The sequence below is a fragment of the Paramormyrops kingsleyae genome, chromosome 5, assembly GCF_048594095.1.
Source record: "Paramormyrops kingsleyae isolate MSU_618 chromosome 5, PKINGS_0.4, whole genome shotgun sequence".
Taxonomy (NCBI): domain Eukaryota; kingdom Metazoa; phylum Chordata; class Actinopteri; order Osteoglossiformes; family Mormyridae; genus Paramormyrops; species Paramormyrops kingsleyae.
The window spans coordinates 1,670,042-1,677,681 of NC_132801.1; positions in this window are offsets into that span (position 1 = coordinate 1,670,042).

Sequence of the window (7,640 nt, forward strand, 5' to 3'; positions counted from 1 at the left end):
GCCACACACCAACTTTCACACAATTGTGTGTGTTGATATGAAAGTGTGTGTATGTGTGTGCGTGTGCATATGTACGTGTATGTGTGTGTGTGTATGCATACATGTGTGTGTGTGTGTGTATGTTTGTGTGTGTGCATTCTAAGTGTATGTGTGTTGATATGAAAGTGTGTGTATGTGTGTGCGTGTGCATATGTACGTGTATGTGTGTGTGTGTATGCATACGTGTATGTGTGTGTGTGTACGCATACGTGTATGTGTGTGTGTACGCATATGTGTGTGTGTGTATGTTTGTGTGTTGTGAGTGTATGTATGAGTGTGCAGGTTAACATGGAATTATTCCCAGTGTGTGTGCGAGGCCACAACAACACCGCCCCGGGGCCCCCAGACGGCCGGGAGAGCCCCGACGGGTCATGGACCCAGCCGCCCCACAGCGGCCAGGTACCCGGGCCCCCGCCACCGGACGGCTGCGCGCCCACTCAAGGAAGGCAGGGAAGGAGGCACCGGGTGCCCCCCACCAGCGAGCGCGAGCCAGGAACCCCACGGCCACAGGCGGCAGGACGGACAGAGCCCGGACCCCGGACCACCTGCACACCCCGCGGGGGCCCCGCCAGCCCCGGGGAGACTCGCCCCCCCCCCAAGACCCCCACCCGGGGGACCAGGGGGACGTCCCGAGAGCCACCAAGCACACCCGCACCTGACCCCCCCTCCCCCAAGCCCAGATCCCAACCCTCCCTCCCCAGCCCCCGCATCCTCCCTCCCCCAAGTCCCCTCACTGCCGCCCCCACACCGCCCCATCATCCACGTGCTCCCCGTACCAGGACAACATGCAGACACACAGATCCATGCATGCACTCATACACACACTCAGACACACACTCCCAGTCACACCTGCTCATCTTTGAGGTCCGGCCGCAGATGCCCTGGGCTTGCCCAGTGGACAGCCCAGAGGGTGTTCCCCACCCCCCCAGATCGCAGGCGAGCGGGCACCCCGCCGGAGACGGACAGCACCCCCCAGATGCAGCCGACCCCCCTCGAGCCCACCCGCCGGCGCCCGCCGCCCCCGCCACACCCAGGACCCCTCACCCCGCCCGCCCCCCAACCGCCCCCCACCCACCTTGATCATTGATGGTGTACATGTGTGTGAACTAAGGTGTCGTTGAGATATGGGGGAGCATATGGGGAAAAGACACCCACCTGCCCCCCCAAGCCCTAAGTGTCTAAAGTGGAGTTAAAATAGAGGGGAAGGGAGCTGTGCAGTCCAGCTGTGGGCTGCAGAAGCAGCCGACCCAGGACCTGCACAGCTCCCCCCTGCCCTCCAAGGCCCTATGTGGAGGAGTGGTGTGACGTGGATGTATTGTCTAAAATGCAGTTAAGATAATGAGGGGGGGATGAGTGGCTAATCGCCCCCCCTTCCCTCTGTGTGGTGCGGTGTGATGTCTAGGTGTGGCGTCTAATGTGTAAGATGGGGGGTGAATAGCTGATCACCCCCCATTACCTATGTGTGGTGTAGGTGGATGCGGGCCGGCAGGGGGGGCGTGGTGATAGTCGACAGCGCCGCAGGGCAGCGGGCGCCAGGCGAGGCACGCCCGGACGCACGGCGCCAACACCCAGGGGGCACCACCGCCCCCCGCCGCAGCGCCCCCCCGCCCCAACCCAAGGAGGTGTCTGGGGCCTCATCTGCGCCGGCATCGCCGACGAGCCATTCATACCCAGATACCCACATTCACCAAACACTCGCACCCCACCACACCCGCACCACCCCAACACCGACGTGCTCCCCCGTCCCAGGCCATACATGCAGACAAACAGAGCATGCATACTCACCGGATACACACACAGACACGCACGCCCACACGCACACACTCACCAGATACACCCACAGACACGCACGCCCACACTCACCAGATACACACACAGACACGCACGCCCACACGCACACACTCACCAGATACACCCACAGACACGCACACCCACACGCACACACTCACCAGATACACCCACAGACACGCACGCCCACACTCACCAGATACACACACAGACACGCACGCCCACACGCACACACTCACCAGACACACCCACAGACACGCACACCCACACGCACACACTCACCAGATACACCCACAGACACGCACGCCCACACGCACACACTCACCAGATACACCCACAGACACGCACGCCCACACGCACACACTCACCAGATACACCCACAGACACGCACACCCACACGCACACACTCACCAGATACACCCACAGACACGCACGCCCACACTCACCAGATACACACACAGACACGCACGCCCACACGCACACACTCACCAGACACACCCACAGACACGCACACCCACACGCACACACTCACCAGATACACCCACAGACACGCACGCCCACACGCACACACTCACCAGATACACCCACAGACACGCACGCCCACACGCACACACTCACCAGATACACCCACAGACACGCACGCCCACACGCACACACTCACCAGATACACACACAGACACACACGCACACACTCACCAGATACACACACAGACACGCACGCCCACACGCACACACTCACCAGATACACGCACAGACACGCACGCCCACACTCACCAGATACACGCACAGACACGCACGCCCACACGCACACACTCACCAGATACACGCACAGACACGCACGCCCACACGCACACACTCACCAGATACACGCACAGACACGCACACACTCACCAGATACACGCACAGACACGCACGCCCACACGCACACACTCACCAGATACACGCACAGACACGCACGCCCACACGCACACACTCACCAGATACACGCACAGACACGCACGCACACACGCACACACTCATCTCGAGGCCCACCAGCAGATGCCCTGGAATTGTCCAGTGGTCGGCTCCAGAAGATGTTCCCCTACCCCCCAGGTCGCAGGCTAGCGGCACCCCGCCGAAGGCCGGCAGCCCCCCGCGGACGCTGCCTCCCCGCACCCGGGCCCGCCAGCCAACACCCGCCGCCCCCCCCATCCCCCAACTCCCCCGGTCCGCCCACCATCCCCCTTGGTCAGTGGGAATGGGTGTGTGTGTGGAGCTAGGGTGCAGTTAAAATGTGGGGGGGACACAAGTGGGGGATGGATACCCCAGCCAGAGCTGCGGGCCTCCCCCCCCAGCCCCCACAGGCCCTCAATGTCTAAAGTGGAGTTAAAATAGAGGAGAAGGGAGCCACGCTGTCCAGCTGTGGGCAGCCGACCCCGGACCTGCACAGCTCCCGCCACCCTCCAAGGCCCTATGTGAAAGAGTGGTGTGACATGAATGTATGTCTAAAGTGCAATTAAAATAATACAGAGGGGGGTGAGTGGCTAGTCACCCCCCCCTTCCCTCTGTGTGATGCAGTGTGGTGTTGTGGGTGTGGTGTCTAAAGTGGAATTAAAAGAGATGAGGGGTGACTAGCTGATCACCCCCCAGTACCTATATGGAGTGTGGTGTAGGTGGGTGTGGGCTGTAGGGGGCTGTGGGGGAATAGGTGGTAATGCAGCAGGGCAGCGGGCATCCAGCACGACGCGCCCGGATGCGCGGCGCCAACGCCCACGGGGGCGCTACCCCCCCCGCCGAAGCACCCCCGCCCCAACCCGAGGGGGGTATCCGGAGCCTCATCTGCGAAGGCCTCGCTGACGAGCCGCTCTCACACAAACACCTACACTCACCAGACAGACTGACCTGGGACCTGTACCCTCCATACCCTGCCCCGGTGCCCTCCCCCCAGAGGCCAGCATGCCCAGAGGCTCCCAGAGCGACACCCTAGTCAGTCCCACATGGGAAGGGGCGCCCAGGGGGAGACCGGCCCCCCCGGCACGGACGAGGCCCCCACCCCACTAGCGGGCCCCCCAGAGCCCTGAGCCCCGCCCCGCACCCACGAGGCCTTAGCCACCCGGCCAGGGCCGGCGCCCCCCGCCCGGGCCGCCAGGCCCCCCCCGCGCCCACCGGGTAGACGCCCCCAGCCCCCCCACCCCGCCAACCCAGGGGCGACCCACAACCCCCAGCCCAGGAACCGCAGGCCCCCAGCCCCACGGAGCCACCGGCACCCACGCCCCCCAGAGCCCCCCCAACACCCAAGGGACACAAGGAACAACAAAGCCATGACGCCACACACCTACTAAGTGATGGAGTCAATTAATCATGCATCTTAGCCGTTCTGACGCATTGTCTCAGTTACTGGACATCTATATATGTGCTGTGTGTATTCACTGGTAGCCACACAGATCGCTGTTTGTAGAAGCAGGCTGTTTGCATTAACGAACAGGTGTATCCGGTTTCATCATTGGAATTTGGCAGGTAACATTGCCGCCGCAACCCCCCCCCCCCCCCCGATTCCTGAGGGCGCTGACAGGCAGCAGCAGGCCAAGCGGAATGCAGCTCTGGCAGGAGCAGAAACAAAAACGTGGGTGTGAGACGAGTTTGGTGAGGCCATGGAAAATGATTTTCCATCCGTCTTGAAAAGGAAAGCAGGGAAGCTTTAGCTATGCTGTTTACAGCAGGGATGGAGAACTGTTGGCCTCAAATGGGGATATATGAACTATATTCATAATTTTACTTTTGTTTCCTTGTATACCCTTGGTTAGTTATGTATTGGTGTATTTCTGTTACAGTTCCTTGTTTTTGCTCCCTGTTATTCCCTGCTTGTAGTAATGTTTTGTAGCTTCAGGTGTTTCCTGTTAATTCTTATGGCACCCTGCACAAGTGAGCGGTCCAGGGGTGAGGGAGCAAAACAAAAAGGAAACAAAACAAAAAGGAGAAAATCTCAGATTACAAATGTTTTTAATTAAAACAGCTATTCACAAAGGTTTGGAGCATAACATAAACCTCAGGAGGGGAAAGGCCAAAATAACAAACCAACCAAGACTAGCTATTCGGAGTGGAACTACCTTACCTCAAAACACAAAAATAAACAAGTTACTGCCCTCACTCACTAACTAACCAAAAACAGCGCATCCTACTCTAAACCAGGCCAAATAACGGATGTAATTGTTGACAATTTGGCACGATCCGGGATCTGTTGGTTTTTCAAAACTCTTGCTGGATGTGTTGTCATAGCAGCACATCCAAATCCTCAAACCTGGGGCCTGTACTACGAAGCAGGGTTACTGGCTTATCGGGGTAACTTGTTGGATTTAAGGTAGTCTGCGCAAAATGTAAGTAAACGAATATGAAGTCCATGTAAACTAAGGTACCATAAATCCGATAAACCAGTAACCCCGCTTCGTAGTACAGTGGCCTGCACTACGAAGGGGGTTTAACCAAATCAGATTTAAATTTGCGAACGCGGGGTTGACAAAATAGGGTTGTCTCAATCGGTGCTAATCAGTACTACGACGCCAGTTAAGAAGTTGATTTGTTACATCGGTGTTAACTGCATTGGAGTTTGTGTGCGTTCACATAAATGGAGCACGTTCGGCAGCGCAAGTCACCGTTTGACCGATCTCCATGTTTCACGGAGGAAGACTGCATGCTAATTATGCAGGATTATGAGGAGCTTAAATCACACTGCAAAGAAAGTCTGATACCACTGCAGCCAACAAAAGCAGGCAGACTTGTTGGCAACGTATTGCAGACCGAGTAAATGCATACGTACATTTTCATGGTCATAAAATGTGATCTAAAATATCTCACGACCGACTATTAGACTATGAAGTGTTTTCTGAAAAGAATTTAAATACTGTTAATAAATACAGAGGCTCACAAATGCCACACAATTCAGAAGTCACCTATTATTTGATGTTAAGTAACGTAATGCTCCCTAAAGTTCCATTACTGCGATGTTACTAATAATGTAAACCTAATGTTAACAATGACTTAACTGATCCGATTTCAAATGCAATAGTAGTGGAAAGTACGTGTATGTGGCAGCAGGTCAAGATTAAACATCATGTCAAGTGGTAGGGCTATGTATTTATATTTCTACTCATTATGAAAGATTTGTTGTGTCTAGCCTCCAATTAATCACGTGTTTATGTTTTACAGCTAATAAGAAAAAGGTATCTGTTCATATTACATTTAATAGAAGGTGAGCCACTGTTTAACAAACAAATGATTTACAACAGGAAAAAACAAGCATATGTGTAGTGAGAAAACGACTAGGAACCTGTCACTACTATAGCCACACTACCTGTCAGTTTTCTGGCTTCAATAACTTTTAACGGAAGGTGGGGAGTTTTTAATGACAGAATTGTGATGTCCAGTACACAGACATCGATGCACACCGATTATTTTTTCGCTTCAAAACATTTCGTGATTTGTGCCAAATCGTGTTAATAGCTAATAAAATAGGTCCTGTCAGCTGTAATTACATGGTGGTTTAGTATTTTGGGCTCATGGCGGCTGTTGCACACCCCTTTGTTTCCCAGATTGCTTTACTTACGAATTTTAATAAATTTTTGAATGTTCGAATGTATCCGTATACTGTGCAATGGGACAATACATGAATGGGTTAATAACTTTTAAAAGGCCACTGCTTGGAGCAGGTTAATTTGTTCTGTGTAAACAAGGATTAGCTCGCACACTTAACCAGTGTCAGAGCGAATTGAAATCCAATCAGTCATGGCCTCACCATTCATGAATGAGCGACCAATTGATATCGGTGCGCAAATTATAAGAAGGTAATTTCAAATAGAGAGGGTTTTGCAAGATCCTTTATTGCTCCTGGAGGAAATTATTTTCGAAAGATACTGCTTTAGACAAGGGGGAATATTGTACCTCAAAGATTTATTAGCACCTTATATTCAAATTTAAACTAGGTGAAGTATATATATATACAGTATGTATATATAAGTGTGTGTGTGTATAATAGTTATATACCAATATTTACCAGTTTGAAGTATATTCTTGTACTTCACTTTAACCTGTTCCTATATGTTCTCATTGTGCTTATGTTTGATCTGGAATTATGACATACAGTAAAATTCCGTTATAATGGACTCGCATATAACGGAATTTCGCTTATAACGGACAAACAATTTGGTCCCCAGGGCCACTTTTAGCTGTAGTTTTGTTCGGCTATAACGGACATGCAGGCTCCGCCTACAAGGCGCGTGGCGTGCCGGTGATATCCAGCGCAGATATGGAGTCGGGATTATTAATAGTCACACATCTGGTCAGGTAAAATTGGATTACTACATGTACAATATAATAATCTATACCACAAGTGTGTCTGATGAGGTGTGACATGAGTAAATGGTGTCCTGTAGTTGTGTTCTGGGCAGACAGCAACTCTGAATATAACGGATTTTGGATATAACGGATTGTTTTGCCAGGTCCCTTGAAGTCCGTTATAACTGTATTTTATTGTATTAAATAATAATTAATCTGACACATAGGAAATGCTGCTTTCATTAAGTACATTGAACACTACTTAAGCGTTTAATTTGTCGGCCACTTTTTGCCAGTCGTCTTGTCTGGTTGGGGCTGCTCTCCATATGCGTGTATGTCAGAGTCTCCATATGCGTGTATGTCAGTGTCTCCATATGCGTGTATGTCAGAGTCTCCATATGCGTGTATGTCAGTGTCTCCATGTGCGTGTATGTCAGTGTCTCCATGTGCGTGTTTGTCAGAGTCTCCATGTGCGTGTATGTCAGCGTCTCCATGTGCGTGTATGT